Source organism: Crinia signifera, chromosome 3 (assembly GCF_055691185.1).
Source record: "Crinia signifera chromosome 3, ASM5569118v1, whole genome shotgun sequence".
NCBI lineage: Eukaryota > Metazoa > Chordata > Amphibia > Anura > Myobatrachidae > Crinia > Crinia signifera.
In genome coordinates, this window is record NC_139219.1 from 48,094,066 (window position 1) to 48,112,352 (window position 18,287).

Genomic DNA, 18,287 nt, shown 5'->3' on the forward strand with positions numbered 1-18,287 from the left:
CCATCCCTTATATGTGAGTGCATGCTTTGGCAATACGCTGACCGACATTGCATATAGTAGATGAAGACATAATATTACATAGCCAGGGGCATAGATAGTACAGTTTTATATTATATAAGTCCCTTGTCAGGTATAGAAAATATGGTAGCATTTCTTCTATATGTATCAGTTTACTGCATTTGCTGATTTACAAAACATCTAGCTACAATTATAAAAGAAAGAGAAAAATAAAATGAATGGGTCCTAGAAACTGCATAACCTCCAAACTGAAGGCCATGCACAGTGCAAACTTGCAAACGTGTCTACAATAAATGAAGCCATTTATGAGCCTGTAATATTTACAATATAATTAAAAAATCATAAAACTTGTGACTTTCAGTTACTGAAAAGAAATCTGGAAGCTGCTACTGAATTGTTGTGTTAATAATTAACTCTTAATGATCTACTCTCCAGTCCAAAAGGTTAAACAGGAATGCAGTTTCCAACAGTCCAGGAGATAACAGAGGCGTCATATCGTAATGCAATAAAGTCATCAGCACCATTAGTAACTTACTACATCACACCTTTGTTTATTTCTGAAACTGGATTGTGATAGTTTTGTGTGCGTGTGTGTGGTTTGTGTGTGTGTGTGTGTATATATATATATATATATATATATATATAAAAAAATATATATATATATATTCCAGTTATCGGGTTTGGCACTCCTCTATAGTAACAAACACCTGTGGTGTCCATCCAATGGCCTATCAAGCCAAATTTGTATACAGCAGGTAAGGAAGAACACCGTCACCAGGAAGCTTGCTTGTTCGTGGTGGTGTCTTGAGAAAGGCCGCTTTATGCACGGTCGAAATGTTGACACATGACCTGAGAATGTCGCTGTGACTCATGTAAGAAATTAAAACTCTTTTATGCAAAGTTGGAGAAGTCCTGGTGAGTGCGTTCTTCCTTACCTGCTATATATATATTTCAGGGTCTCCCCGGTCCCCAGGGCACAATACACATAAGAAACAAAACCAACAAACACCCACCTAAATACCTTCATTGTAGTTTGCATGCCTGGTCCCTGCCGGGCACCGGAGTGCATCCCACATATATATAATTAACAAAATCTCTAAAATTGCAATATTCTTATTTGGAGTGGTCACTATTAACACTTAGTTCCCTACTAGTAGTAACCCAAACACTAAATATCACAAACAGTGTTGTCAGCCCCCGAAACTTAGATCTCTAATCGAATGAAAATCCTTCTGAAACTACAAACAAACTCGAGTACATTAATACATTTATTAAAATGTACATTATAAAAATAGATATGAAGGCTCCTTGTAGCTGGGGTAGTTATTTTGTATTAACAGTTGTTTGTAATCACAGATGTAGAGAAATCCAATGCATTTTGTCTCAAAAGACACTTCATCCGGGGTAACAAATCTCTATAGGATTTATTTAGCAGATTTAGGGTATACAGTATATGCCTCAAAAATTAAATGTTAACAAAAATTTAAAATTAAAATTAACTGACTATTGGGTTGAAATGTATTGACCCATGGATTTTTTTTTCATGTTTTGGGGAATGATCTCCTCCCTGGAAATCATAGTTGCTCTTTGTCTGGCTTTACCTAAATTTGTCATTCATGGCATCTAGTTGAGCTCTTGTACCTGATCTGAACTCTACATACCCGTAGGTATTGGGAATATGGGAGACCCCTGGTGGTGGCAATAGAATGGAAACAGTTGTATCATAACAGGGTGTTCCTGCCCTCGGGCTTTGAAAATAAACCAGTGACGATATAATTGGTTTGAATGTAAATTTTTTAATCCAAAAAGAAAATTTCAGTTTGACTATGATTAATGTTAGTTTAATGGGACTACTGGATTCAATTTTAACCTCAATTATGGCTTCAAGGTCTGTGGTGGATTTAAACTAGATAAGGAACAGGTCATGAATGTACCTGTAATACATTACCACTCCCTCAGACACTGTGGGGTTTTGAAAGAATATATCCCTTTCCACCTGCCACATGAATGCATTTGCCAGGTATGGTGCCACTGGAGACCACATGGCACATCGATTCAGATGTTTGTAAAATATCCCTTTAACCAAGATATAATTATGCTTTAACGTAAATTCAAGAAAATGTAGAAAGAATGTAACATCCCTCTCCACTTCATCTCTTTCCTAGATTTCATATATCTCCCCCAGCATTTTGTAACTTATTAGTCTTATTTGAGCTGTAGGTGCACAACACAGAGCAAGATGTGCAGCCCCAACCATCTGAAAAACACATTATTAACATACAGTAGATATATTCCTATCATTTTGTCATTAATATGTAAAGCAGCAACTTGTAACTTATGTAAAACTATAACGCTGTCTTGCGTTCACACTTTGGCATGATATTAGTGTTTGTTTATAAGTATGACTTAAGCAATGGTAATTGACCTTATCAGTGTATTTACTACAAACCATTGGGATGCATAACAGGATGATGATATATGATTATTTGCATGCAAAATCGTAGCATTTACAATAAGTTTAACACCTTAAAACATGTCATTGGCTTGTTTGCATAATTGCTAGTGAGACTGATGATAATTTTATTTGTCAGCTAGATTGTGATGTTATCACTGCATTAGAAGTGTTATCAGGGATTCTAGGATGCACATGACTGAACTTGCCAAGCAATTGTCACCTTAGAAATGTCTGACCAACTGACAACCCAGCTTCAAACTGTAGATCAGCAACACACTCTATGGAGGGTATGCAGTCAATATATATACAATGTCTAGGCTGACAGTTACTTGGTCAACCAGTAATGGTTGACAGTGACTAGGTCAACACCTTAAAACTGTCGACACAGGCAAAATGAATTTTTAATTATTTGACCAAAGAATGGTCAATGTGAGCCAGGCGAGGGGATGCTGTACATATAAACGGTGTTGACGTACGATTACATAGACACCAAAAATTCATGAAAAACTCATGTCTACCCTGACTATGTTGATCATAAGCTTGTGTTGACCTTTTGGCAGTGTTGACCTAAGGTATTTCGACCCTTTTTTCGATGTCGACCATTAGTGGCTGACCTAGTGACTGTTGAACTAGACATTGGCTATCATCTATATTGTAACCTACGTGCACGTATATATGTGCACTGACGGTAAATAAAAATACTTGTAATGTGTTTTTAAAAGGAAAACAAATACTGTAGCATGGGTGTGGATTATTAGATAGACAGTGTCTAGATATAAAGTCAATAGGTCTACCCCAAAAGGTTGACATGCAATAGGCCGACGCAGTCAAAAGGTCGACATGGTGTATATGACAACAAAATAATTTTTTGTGTCAATGTCAACAACTGTCAACATGGACCATCAATTACTGTAACCATTGCCCACGCATGGCTGGCTGTGCTCGCCATGCATCGGGCTAGGCGCTCCCTATGCCAATTGGTGAAGTGAGAACAAGACAGTAAAAGAAAAAATCCTGAAAATCTCATGTCCTCCATGTCATGTGTCTACCTTTTTCATGTCAGCATGATTGCATGTTGACCTTTTGACCATGATGACCTTTTGACCCTAACAACCTATTGCATGTCAACCATTTGGGTAGACCTATTGACTGTCTATCAAGACACTGTAGATCTACCAACCGGAATCACTCTATCACAATGGTTCGGAACTGTGTACCTAGGCAATCCTAGGCTCTTCTAGGGGTTCTCCAGGTTGGTGGTCCAGGACCAGATAAAATTATATAAGTGATATGAAAAATCATTGCTAGTCGCAGCCAATCATTAAATATGTGTACACTCATAGCACAGTCTTACATCACCACATAACTGACCCTAAGGAACGCGAATGGTAAATTATGCCAAGCACAGCAGTAGCAGAGCGAGGCTCCTGGCCGAAGCATGGTTAGCAAAGCGAAAGGGACACTCATCGGGGGCCACAATGTCCACAATGACACAGAAAATATTGCTTGATGTCAATTTTTTGCATGTATTGGCCTTTTGCTTGTGTGGACCTTTACCGTGTTGACCTTTTACTTGGTTCAACCTTGTGTCAGTGTTGACCTTTTGGTGTTGACCTATTGACTGTCAACATTGTCTATCCTGTGATCCACACTCTCCTAATCCTAGCGCTGACACTACTGCTAACCCTAAACTAATGGTAAACCTATCACTAACTCTACTGGTATTTCCAATGTTGTTATGACATTTTTCCAATGTTAACATTCTGGCAATATCGACATTTCACCACGTTGATATAATCAACAGGGGCCTTTTGTTATCACCATTGTGAATGGTGACTTCCTGGCTTGCCATGATGGTATTTATGGCCCAACAGTGACATCACACAACAGTCTTAATATACTATAGCTACACTTTAAAGGAAAGATAATGGGGGTTCGATTCAGACCTGTTCACTTAGGTCCGAATTCGTCCCCATCCCCGATGGAGGGTTTGCGCATGCGTGTATATGCGCATGTGCAAACCCCTGGATAGAATGCCTTTGGTGAGTTTAACACTTGTCGGGGAGTTCGCTCACTGGGGGGGCGGGCAGGGGGCGGATGCAGGAGACCACCCAGTTTTTGATGCCCGCAAAAAAAGTGGCGCACTCATGTCAATGCTGGGTGGACACCTGCTAAGGTGCTTGAGGCGGTTGGCAGACGTCACATGACGTCAGCACCCACCCCGAATTCAGCAGATAGCGAGCGCTGAAAAATTCAGAGTGGAAAAATCATTCAATGGTGAGCGCCATTGAAGGATTTTTACCCCGTGCAGACGCATGCGAGGGGATGTGTTAGCGTACACGTCCCCTCGCATGGTAGTGACTGGATTCGCTCAGCTATATCCACTAGCCGCATCATATTTCCAACAGTGTTAGGCCCAAATAAACAGGGCTTAAAGTGGTCCTGGAGAGGTGGTAAGACTCCTTTCCCCTGCCACCTACCCTGTCCCCCCCCCCCCACACACACTTCCACTGGGCAGAGCCAGGGCTAGTTCTAGGTTTTCGGTCCCCCCATTTCTAACTATACATTTGTAACCTACCTTATACTTTATAAAGGGAAGTGGCCTTACAAGTGATTGCGCAAGCCTGCTCATCTTAGTGGCTCTTTACTACAGTAACGGTGATGTCATGACATCACATGCACCGTGCCACAATAAGAATATGGTGGGCAGACTTTTCTGTTGGAATTACTGTACAGGGCCTTGGGGGAGATGGAACTAGTTCTACCTAATGCTAGTGGTGGAACGCAGTTCCACACCATTTCCCCCACCCCACACAAACTCCCCCCCCACATAAGCAAAGAATACATCTGAACCACTTTTGTACAGTACCTTATCTCCCCTAGTCGGCATGGTTAATATCAAAATCACAAATAATATTGCAGAATTACACGGAAAACCCTTACAGTCATGTCACTTTAAATATTTGACCGAACAATCCCTCATCCCCCTCCCCTTTTTTCTAAAGTAAATACTTTAAGTCACCTAGGCATTGCGGAATTTTATTTAAAATAAACCCATGTAACCCATGGACGTATCAATGAAACGGGAACCAAAACTTAGATATTTCAATTTCCAGAAACAAAAAGACAAAAGTTTCAGTGAAAGTTTGTTTTAATGAAATTCTCTTCTGTTTCTCAAGGTATGACTCCCACCGGGCACAAAGGGCATATTTTCTCCATCAGTTAAGACAGCTTATGACAAATAATGATGAGGAATCAATAGACAGAAAGGAAATATTGGGTGAGAAGCTGAATGAATCTAGGAGATAAATTATTGACCACAGGCATCGGACTTCCTTCCATCCTCCTCTATGTTTGTATTCCATCTCACTAACAACCTGAAAGAAAATCAAATATTTTGTTTGGGGGCTTCACTAATATCAGCAACTTTTACTATCTTAATGGCATTTTTATTGATTTGCGCTTTAATGGGAGCTGTATATATTTGATGTTGGTCATTTAAAGTAGATGTGAGTAATAGACTTTCCCACTGAGGATCATAAAGAAGCTTTGGTCTGGCAAGCACAGAAAGCAAATAGAACACAGCATTTAATCTACTATTCCGGTGCAGTTATCAGGACTGGGGAGAAAAAGAAATGAAAATGTAAAGGTTAGCTTTTTTTCATGCTGACTCGCAGGCTCTGTGGTCATCAGAAAACTCACTACAAAAAGGCCATCGGCGATATGACCTTGGCTAAGGCATCACGTGCTAGAAAAAATATTAAGCCATTATACTAAAGCAGGAGTACAGGTAGTAAATCAAGACATTTCCAATAAGCTGCCATAATGGTTATCCATCATAGCCAGCTACAGCAGACCGTGGAGACATTGGTGCAGCTAAAGCTGAGACATAAACAATAATAAACTGGGCTTGATGTTTTCAGCCCTTCAGGAAATTTTGGAACAGTTGCTTTTCTTTTGTTTGTCAGATATAATATTTAAAGGGACAAAAAGCTGAGAACATGTGACGTGCGGACGAGACCTGCAGGCCTCTAGCTTCGAAATGATTAAAAATCAAATATATATGAAAAGAAAAATGTAGATACAATTGAACTTCCAATTTTGCAACTTCCAGAGTGTACGTGTGTATTCACACACACACACACACACACACATACAAACAATGGCGTAACTATAAATTTTGCTCCCCGTCAAAAACTTTGTGAACCCCCCCATGAGATTTTGGTATGACGAAATGTATATATGTATGCATATACACACACACACACACACACATATATATATATATATATACATACACACACACACACACATATATATGCACATACAGAGTACCACAACACTCGCCATCCCTGCGAATGGGGTGCAAACAGCACTCACCTAACACAACACCTGACTTAGAATTAAAGGGGCAGCTGTCACAGGTTACAGATAAATTAGCTCATCTGGGGTGAAAGAGAAAGCTATGATCACAGTAACAAACGTTAATTAAAAATTAACCCACATATACAGTATACACATACAGAGTACCACAACACTCGCCATCCCTGCGAATGGGGTGCAAACAGCACTCGCTATTCCCAGGTTGGGGTGAAGTGGCCTATGACCACATGTTCTAATAAATACAAATACAGGGACTCAACACTCTCCATAATGAACTAACTCACCTTAGTATACAATTAATCAAATAAATAATGGGGTTTTACTTCATGAATTGATCAATGCATTTAAGCTTGCAGCCCATCGCCAAGGGTCCCCATTTCACTGCAAGTCCTACACTAACAATAGTCTCTCAAGAGCCTGCCAACTGCTGACACGTCATAGCTAAGTGGACATGTGTTTTTTTCTGGTTTAAAGCTCACCTGCCAAGTGGCTTTAGGGTTTTCAAGGATGAGGCAGTCACCTAACACAACAGCTGACTTAGAATTAATGTGTATATATATATACATATATATATACGTATATTTATTTTATATAAATTTCTTTATATTGGGATAAATCATAAACAATGCACCTATATATATTATAACAAGTGTGAGGACTGGGTGGGACTGTCTGCTCCCTCTCTACTGGCTTCCCGGCTCCTCTCCAGCGTGTTTTTTCCCCTGCGTGTGACGTTATGACATCACATGCTTAACGGAGAACCCGGATGGAGGCAGAGAGACCAGCAGACTGCTACTTCCCCTTTTTCCCAGCACGCCACCGCCCACCCATCCTGTACAAAGTAGCCAATAGGCTCTGTGAACAGTTCAATCAATCAGTGAGGATTTACATTGTGTCATGGCCGCTCTGCCATGGCTGACTCATCCTCCTGTGTCGGCTTGGGCAGCGGCAGTGCAGTTTCATGTCAGTGCGCCGGGCGGTTGCCGGCACCAACACAGACCCTGCTAATGCTTTCTCCTCCAAGAGGCAGCGAGGCCTGCCTTGCTGTAGCTACGCTACTGCATACAAAAACATACATACACCCGCATCGTGTATGCTGTAAGCTTACAATTTCCGGTACCAGTATTGATATGGTAATTCTGAAAAGAAACCCTCTTTATCAGTATGTGCTTTGGATATATTTCTGAATATTATCTGTCCTTAAGCTATATTACTACTAATCAGTAACATTCTATATGGTTGAGGCAGCAGTTGGAGTAGTGTGATCTGCTGCACAGCTAGGACACAAGTGGAGGGAAGAGTATGGGTAAAATATGTAGTAATGGCCAAAACTGGGTGCTAGAAGTCTCAAAATGGTGCCACTTGGAGGTGCACCACATAGAATCTGTGCATATGGCCGTCAATAGGATGACAAGCAGCAGCTGGGCACCATGTGATTGGACACCATTAATGGTGGTGCAACCAGGGGTGCACTTCAGTGCCTCCACCTAGGGGGGCAGCAGCAAGCCAAGTAGGGAGCCCAGTGGTGTTGTCACGGGGAACTTCAAAGCCCAGAGGATGCAGTGCTTGTTTCCTGCAGAGCCAGTAGGAGCATACTAGGTGAGAACGCATTGGGGAGACGTAGGGTTTTCTATGTGTGAGTCTAACAATTCTCATACTGTACTCATAAAGAAGCCTCCTCCCAACATTTCTGCAACCTCTGCAAACGTGGAGATGAGCAGAACAAGTAAAAATGGTGATAATGACATACAGGTTGAGTATCCCTTATCCAAAATGCTTGGGAACACGAGCATTCCGGATAAAGGAATTTTCCGGTTTTTGGAATAATTTTCTTAGCATACTTACCTGGCCCTTGGTGGTGCCGGTGGTCCCTCGGCGTCCATGCTGTCCCCCGGAATCCACAGCAGGCCTTCAGCACTGTCTCCAGAGTCTCCAGCGGTCCCAGGAGTGCTTTGCGTGAGTTCCCAGGCGCGCCAGTGATGTCACCAGAAAAGCACTCCTGGGACCGCTGGAGACGCCGGAGAGGATGCTGAAGGCCTGCCATGGATGCCGGGGGACTTGGTAATTATAAAAAAAAGGTTCGGGGGGGGATTTGAATTGTTCCAAAAAAACACGTTTTTTGGAATAATTTGGATACGGGCACTAAGGATATTGGATACTCAACCTGTAATAGAAATTGAGGATGCTAGTGTAGAAGGGATCCGATACGTAATCCCGGCGGTCGGGATCCCGGCGGTCGGAATCCCGACACTGGAATCCCGACCGCCGAAATCCCGACATGGGGGGGACGTGGATCGCCCCCCCTTGCGGGCTCGCTGCGCTCGCCACGCAGTGGGCCCGGTGCCTCGCTACGCTCGGCACGCTATTTTATTCTCCCTCTATGGGTGTCGTGGACACCCACGGAGGGAGAAAGTTTCGGGATTTCGGCGGTTGGGATTCCAGTGTCGGGATTCTGAACGCCGGGATCCTGACCACCGGCAAATTGACCGCATCCCTGTAGAAGTGCAATAGGATGAAGAATGTATTTGTGTTCTGTCTGACACTAATAAGGATATTGATGATGAGTATGTGTATGATGTTGTTTGTGTAAAGACAGCCATTATGATGCCTGGGCATAAGACAAACAAAAGCCACCTCATGGGTTTGGGATTATTTTGCCCCAATCCTGACAACATTGGTGAAGGTATCTGTTCCATGTGAGAGGCCAAAGTTAACAAAGATTGGAATGTTAACCATCTAGGCACTTTCTCCATGTCATTTGTAGCATGTTGATAAAATGTATTTGACAAAATGATAATAATTTGTAAGATAATAAGCAGTCCACTTGCTGAAGTGCTTGGTTTGAGAAACTGTGCATATAATTTTAACCCTTTGAGTGCCAACATCTCTGTGAAAGATGCTCAAGATATCTGTGAAACTGCCAGGGTCACTCACATGTGTTATTTAAATTCAAAAAATGTTTTCTAAAAATAGATTATATATTCCTATATAAGGTAAACATGACAGGTCATTATGATAAATAAAAATGTTTGCTTGGCAATTTTCACACCTATTTTGACAAATTCCCTTGGCACTCAAATGGTTTAACGCAGGCCTGGGCAATTGCGGCCCTCCAGATGTTAAGGAACTACACATCCCAGCATGCCTTGCTTCAGTTTCAGCATGGCCACATAGCAAAACTAATGCAAAGCATCCTGGGATGTGTAGTTCCTTAACATCTGGAGGGCCGCAATTGCCCAGCCCTGGACTTTAACACAACTAAATAACACAATTCTATCTTGCATCAATATTTTGTTTGTGTTAGGTTGTATTATTATTATTATTATTATTATTATTATTTTGGGTGGTGGGCATTGGGATGGTTTTTCTTTGCATAGATATGTTTATTGGTCATTGTTCTAATACTGTACATTATTAATTTGCAATGTATTTTTAAACAGGAGTAACTGCTGTTTGAAGGTTATTGATTTTAATTATTAATTAATTAGTAATAATACTGTAGGAACAAAAATAGGCCCAAATTACATGATTTTATCTGTTTGAGAAAATACTGATCCAAAACCAGAACGCATACATCTCTACTTTAAGTTCTGACACTTCTACTTGTTTAAAAAGGCTACCAGAAACGTTAGAGTATTAAGCCATTGAGGGCAATGAAAGTCAGAGCTTAGCTCAGTGAGATATTACTAAATATCTAGGAGAAGGACCTCAGTCCACCATGAGGCTCCAGGTTTTACACAATAGGAGTTTGGTGAGTGTAGTATAGTATAATATAGACCTAAGAGGTATTGTAGGGTGAACGATGATTAACAACTATGGGGTTTATTTACTAAGATGGTAGTTCTAGTTCAGATGGGATGTTGCTATGGGCAACCAATCAGCATCTAATTCTGATATCTATAGCACCTTCTAGATGAACTATTACATTTCCGCCCCCCTGCCACAAATTCGGGCACCGCCCCCCTTTTGGGTTAACAAACCCCCCCTCCAACCCCTAGAGTTAACAACCCCCCTCCCCCACGCCCTCCCCGTGCACAGTACCTCCTGCCATGGCCGACGCTTATGTCAGGTCCCGGCTCTCCTGGCTCCTGCAGCATATAAAACAGGAATCTCAGAAAATGGCTGCCCCCATAATGCATACAGTTTTTGTGGATGCTAGAGTAGGCGCGGCCTCCTCTAGCAACCTTAAAAACGATCTGCTGTATGGGGGCAGCAATTTTCTGAGAGTCACTTTTTATATGCTACAGGAGCCCAGGATCTGACAGAAGCGCCGGCCGTGGCAGGAGGTACTGTGCACGGGGAGGGCGCGGGGTACCGGCCGGCAGCAGGGGCAGACAGCAGCAGGTAACAATAGCCCCGCAGACCCCCCACACCTTCTCAGCGCCTCCCCATCACCATGGGGGCTGCGGGGCTATAGTTATGCCACTGTCGATAGTATCTGATTGGTTGCCCATAGCAAAATCCCATCTGAAATAGAACTCCCATTTTAGTAAATAATCCCTTATATGTGTAGATTTTATTTTTTGGGGGGTGGGGAGAGGATGTAGAGGAAAATAAAAGGGGAAGCTAAGTTGAAAAATACTGGGTAATAGGAGAAGTACTGTACTTCATATGTGGAATTAAGAGGAATTGTCAAATAGATGACTGTCAATAGAAAAATGGATTGATATTTTAAGGCAACCTACTTACAAAACATAAGATAACTGAAGAGTATACCCTATGTGACAGGATCACTGTTATAGTAATGGAAGACAGGTATATTTCCCCCAGGTATCTGACATAGGTGTTTTAAAATCCCAGGAGATGTGCTGGTTCTGCTGTGCACTATTGGGCTCTTTATAAGAACCGGTATAGGGTCCTGGGGTTGGATAGTTGAAGAGAGGGAGGGTTCACCATGGATTAGGCCAAGTTTGGGTCTTTGGACTGTTAGCCTCACATAAGGCTAATCAGTGCCTCCACCTGTGAGAGTTTTGTAAAAAGGCGGCAAGACTGAGAGTTAGAGGTCTCTCTGCCTGGGGAAAGGAGACACTATGCAGTCCTCTATGTGGGAGACAACCTGTAACAACCTCTGACTGGTATGATTCAGCTATGGTTTTTTAGTGAGTTAGGAAATAATCCTGTGATTAGTTAGAGCCAGACGGCAAGGATTTACATGCGGCCACGGCAAACGTGGTGTTCAACGGACGCACGCATCCAAACTGCTGCAAATCTATATACAGTATTACTATTTGTAACAACCAGGATTGCTTTGATACAGGCCACTATTTTGCAGACTTGGAGAAATATCAGCAAATGTAAACAAAACTAACGAAAAATTATTATATGTAAACTTTAGTAACACATGTTTTTTTAGAAAATTAAATTGATACTTATTTCTGCTTTGTCAAAGAAGCAGGAACACATCCAACTCGATGTTCCGCTAAGCCACACTCCCTCATATTAAACATTATATTTCTTTATAATGTTTACAATATCTTTCTCTATCTGCTATACCAGACAAACGCAGCTGGCTGCTGTGTCTTTCAATAGGAATTGCTGGCAAGAAGTCATCTTTGTCTGCGAAATTATTATTTACCATGTTCACAACTTTCTCTTATATCCAATGTTCTAATAAACGTTTATCTGCACCATGGGCCTGATTCAGACCTGTTTGCTAGACTGCATATGTTCACAGCCAGCGAACAGTAAACGCCGCCGGCTGAAACTAATGGTCGCTGCCGATCCAATGATTTTTTCCTCTGTTCCTGGATAAAAGTAAGTCTATACTTACTTTTATCCTGGTTAGAGATTGCAAAAAAGTGGGCAGGTGCTGACATCATTTGACATCAGTCGACCACCCCACACAGCCATTGTCGGACCTGCATTCTCTGGGAAACCCCACCCTTTTCATGGGGAGGCCTATAAAATGCTGGGTGTTACCCTGCCTGCCCCTGGACCTCCCTCTCCGGCAGCGAGCGGCTCAGCGTGTGCGATACTCACCAATGTTGTTGGATCCCGGGCTTTGCCCATAACATGGCAGTGTTGATGGTGTTTTTAGCATGACATCCTGTATTTCAGATATGGTGAGCCCAGGAAGAACAGAAACCTTTCATGCTGCAGAAGGGCAAAAATGCAATAAACATAATAAAAAAGACAAAAATAGCTTTACCTTATTATTATTATTATTATTATTATAACGATTTATTCATATGGCACCACATGAGATACGAGACACCCAATTATAGTGTACGTAATCAAATAAGCAAAACAAGAAAAGAGTAACCTACAGTTCAAGACAATATAGGACAAGTACAGGGTATATAAACATAGCTGTTTAGCCACAGAAATAAGTACTAGGGCGACAGAAAACCCAATGTATTTGATTACATTGAGGGGGATTTGGAGTAGAAGCACCTAAGAGAAGAGGGCCCGAGTCTAGTGAGCTTACATTCTAAAGGGTGACACAGATGTTGTAGACAGTGAGCATGGAACAGAAGGTTAGGTTGGGAGTTGGCTGTATTTGGTGAAGAAGTGGATCTTGAGAGCCCATTTTAAGTTTTTTAGAGAGGCGGAGAGTCTGATGGGACTAGGTAGAGAATTCCAGAGAAAGGTGAGCAGCACACACAGAAGCGTTTGTCAGAGGTGTCAGATAAGAAGAGATTCCAGTGGTGAAGTCTAGAGATGATCATAGAGTGGATAAGGGTCTTTGTAACTTCCAGCGTGTGATCATGGAAATATTTTAGAGATGTAGAAGGTTTATTTTCACTACTTTCTTATCTAATTTTGACATTAAATATTTGTTTTATGTAGATAACGGGAGAAGAGACTAAAGTAAGTGAATATTTTGTACTCTTTAAAATAGAAACACACAAATCCCTGAACATATTTTTTAAATCATTAATGAAGCATATCTAGAGATAGTTAGCCAAGAGTTACATTTTTCCATATGAATGTTAACCTCAATAATTCTGTTAGAACAATTAATATATCTAAAATAGTGTGAACATGAAGCTGCTTCAACATGTATTTCGTGCCAGACATTCAGTTTGACCAGCTAAAGAATAATGTAAACACTAAATTGTATACTTAAGAATCTCTTGTGTCAGTTCATATTGCATTAATTAGATTTCCAAAGCAGGATGTGATGATATGTTATATTGTACAAACCTTAGCCAAGATTTAGATAGTATTCAACAAGCTTGATTTAAATACATAGATAAATAGATTAATTTAGCTAAGAAATAGGATACGTACAAATATACAGAAACATTGCATTTGGACTTTGGCAACGTGCTTTATTTCCATATATATATATATATATATATATATATATATATATATATATATATATATATATATATATATGTTCAAAATGTGGACAACTAAAACATTGATAATGATATGTTACTTCTAGTACAGGTTGAGTATCCCCTATCCGAAATGCTCGGGACCACGAGCATTCCGGATAGGGGAATTTTTCGGTTTTTGGAATACATTTTTTTAGCCATACTTACCTGTCTCCTGATGGTGTCCGGTGGTCCCTCGTCGTCCACGCAGTCCCCGGGCGTCCACAGTAGGCCTCCGGCATCTTCTTTGGGTCTCCAGCGGTCCCAGGAATGCATTGACATCACCGGCGCGCGCGCACACTCGCGCAATGCATTCCTGGGACCGCTGGAGACCCTGGAGAAGATGCCGGAGGCCTGCTGTGGACGCCCTGGGACTTGGTAAGTATGAAAAGAGGGTTAAGGGGAAAAAATATATATATATATTCGAATTATTCCAAAAACCACGGTTTTTGGAATAACTCGGATAATGGATGCACGGATACAGGATACTCGACCTGTACTTTTGAGTAAAAATGAATTTTTATTTATTAAAGGAATATTCACATTTCTGTATATGCTATTCAATGCATCAGAGTGGCGAGATTCAGTTTTGTACTGAGGCATGAAGGCACACTACAGGGGAAATACCATGGCAGGGCCCAATGTAATAGAATTGATGCTATTGGACCATTAGGGTCAGTTACAAAGGGGGATGTAGCTGGATGGCACAGAGACTTCTATGTATCAACAGTTTTTTTGTCAAATTGTAAAAAAAAGCTAATTAAAAAACAATAATTTCAATGTTTGAATTAGGTCCCATCTTTAGACTATCTAGAGCACAGGTTCTCAAACTCGGTCCTCGGGACACGTTTTGCAGGTCTGCCACAGTATCAAGTGAAATAATTAGCTCCACCTGTGGATCTTTTAAAATGTGTCAGTCAGTAATGACTGTTGGGTGACCTGGAAAACGTGAACTGTGTAGGGTCCTGAGGACTGAGTTTGTGAACCACTGCTCTAAAGATAATGAAATTGATCATTTTAAAATAGTTTTAATTTACATCTCCATGTCTCAGAATTACATACAGTAAAACCATTGTTTAAAAAAAATATTCTCTGCAGTGTTAACTTTTAATATGTGAAGGCAAATACAGATTTTAAAAATAACATTGAATAGCTTTATACTGTAGGCGATGTCCTTCATATTTCTTCCTCTATATCCCTTACTGTTATAACTATTTTTGTGGACAGGTCGCGAGGTCGACATGGGCTTTTTCACTGTTTTTTTTATCCGAATGTTGACACAGTCGACATGGACACAGTTGGAAGTTAACTCGCTTCGCTCGCAATGCTTCGGACACTATTTTATTCTCCCACCACCCCCTAGTGGATGGTAGGTAATGAAATACCACCTGTTGGCACAAGTCAGCTAAAAAAACAGTGAAAAAACCCATGTCGACCTCGCGAACTGTCGACCTAACCCATGTCAATACGGATGGTGTAATGGTTAGCATTACTGCCTCACAGCGCTGAGGTCATGGGTTTGATTCACAACATGGCTCTAACTGCGGAGTTTGTATATTCTCCCCGTACTTGCGTGGGTTTCCTCCGGGTACTCCGGTTTCCTCCCACAATCCAAAAATATACTGGTAGGCTAATTGGCTCCCAACAAATTAACCCTAGAATGTCTGTGTGTGCGTGTACATGTGGTAGGGAATATAGATTGTAAGCTCCACTGGGGCAGGGACTGATGTGAATGTTCAAATATCCTCTGTAAAGAGCTGCGGAATATGTGTGCGCTATATAAGAAACTGTAAACAAATAAATAAATGTCAACCTAACGCATTTGTTGACCTAAAACCATGTCGACCTTGTCCCATGTCGACCTAGACACCTGTCGACCTTCATTCATGTCGACTTAGAACCCTGTCGACCTAGTTGCCTGTCGACCCAATGCGACCGTATCCCCTGTGGGCGACCCTGGCAATTTTAGCGGACATTTTAAGTATCTATCACAGTAATGTTATGACAATCCCAAAAACATTATAAGCTTGTTTTCTTCCTCCTCCAAAAGTCCTGACTCCTCCCATATCTCCATCACAATTGACTACCTGTCTTGTATGTTCTATATCATGGGTCTTCAAACTGCGGCCCTCCAGATGTTGTGAAACTACAAAGCCCAGCCTGCCTTGCCACAGTTTTGCTATAAGGGAGTGTTAAAACTGTGGCAAGGCATGCTGGGATTTGTAGTTTCACAACATCTGGGGGGGCCGCAGTTTGAAGACCCATGTTCTATATGCTCACTGCCATTGTGCCAAGTTTAATCTCACCATCACAGCAAGTCCCTCTCACATTCTTGTTTCCTCTTCCTCCCCCACAATATTGTCAAATTTTACTCCTTCATTAGTCAGAAAGTAACTAAAATCATGATCCATACATTGTGATTTACAGATATCATTAGCAACCTCCTCATCAATGGCTATCTGCTCACACACCTCACCCCTCCCAATCCTTCCTGACTGCTGATGCTAAACTAATTCTCCTCCACTGCTTCTTGCCATCAGAACTTCACTTTCACTGATCCTCCATACATCTATGATCTCGACAGTGGCGTAGCTACAGGGGTCGCAGCGGTTGCACCTGCGACCGGGCCCCTGAGCCAGGGGGGCCCAGCCCCCGCCACTGTCCGGCCTGGTTACTCAGAGGTCATACCTCCGCTCCGAGTCCTCATCTCAGCTCTCACTAGGCTGCCGGCAGCAGTGCAATAGCTGCTGGTGCGCCTATGTTTCCGGCCACCAGCCCGTCAGCTACGGCTGCCCCTGCCTTCCCCTGCACACAGAGACAGACGCTAGAAGTCATAATTCACCTCTAGCGTCTGACAGGAAGCGCAGCTCTGCACTTCCTGGTAACGCGGCTGCAGAGCTGTGCTCCCTGTCAGAGAGGCTGGAAGTGAAAAATGACTCTAGCGTCTGTCTCTCTCTGCGCAGTGTAAGACAGGGGCAGCAACAGCAGCGTACGGGCGGGTGGCTGGGGTGGGCACATACGTATTAACTCCTTGGCAACGAGCTAGAACCCCTGGCAACGGGAATAAACCCCCCTTGCAACGAGCATTAACCCCTGATAAAAAAAAATTTAACCACTTGGCAACATCCAATAACCCCTGGCAACACATATTAACCCCTTGGCAACGAGCAAGAACCCATGGCAACGGACATTAACCCCCCTTGGCAATGATGTATTAAAATATAAACAGACCGAGATTTTAATTTTGTTGTATGTAGGGGGGCCCCAAGGTGACCTTTCGCACCAGGGCCCATGAACCCTTAGCTACGCCCCTGGATCTCGACATACACACCACTTCACTCCTACTCAGAACAACAACTCTATTTTAAACTCATTGCCTCATTTAACTTACATATCCAATATATTTCCTGTTCTGTTCCTCACCAATGCAATGTTGTGCCGTGAAACTCACCACATTATTTTGTACAGCATGAACATCCTTAGGCCACTTTCTCTACTTCCCTTATATACCACATCAACATGTGTAAATTACATATACTTTTTTATATCTCTTTATTCCTACATTGTTGACTTTAAGCTTTTATAGGTGTCAGGAGTTGGCTTACTTGTGTTCTGAACTGTTGTCTGGACCTTTTGTAGTTTTTTAAGCTGTATGCAGGAAATTTATGAGTTTTATATAGTTCATATACACATATGGGAGCAGAGGTGAATTGGAGAAGGAGGCTGATCTTTTGGAAATACAAAGAATGGCTATACTAAAGTATGGACAGTATCCATAGGAGATTAGCCTGTATACTTGACTAAGACCAGAGCAGGCTTGGTTGTACTCTAGGCTTGTATTGATAAGCTGGACCTAGACTGCGTCTGAAGTAGACTAGGTTGAACTGGAATAGACACAACTGGAGTCCAGGCTGGAACCAGAGAGTTCTTGGCTGGACTCTGGGCTGGAACCAGAGAAGGCACAATGGGACTGTAGGCTGGAACCATATAATGCTTGGCTGCATTATGGACTTTCGTGCTGGAACTGGAGTATGTGCTCCGGGCTGAAACCAGAGAAGGCACCACTTACCTCTGGCTGGAACCTAGAAATGTGCAGCTGGCCCCTG

At 42.0% G+C, this 18,287-nt stretch overlaps 1 long non-coding RNA gene across 1 annotated transcript; it reads right to left on the reverse strand.

Moving 5' to 3' along the window:
• Positions 1-5,662: 5,662 nt before the first annotated feature.
• LOC146062480 (uncharacterized) lies at positions 5,663-17,089 on the reverse strand. Its single transcript, XR_014471345.1, has 3 exons — positions 16,870-17,089; positions 12,836-12,949; positions 5,663-5,850 (listed from the first exon to the last, which is right to left on the reverse strand). It is a non-coding gene; the product is annotated as an uncharacterized LOC146062480 (long non-coding RNA).
• Positions 17,090-18,287: the final 1,198 nt, after the last annotated feature.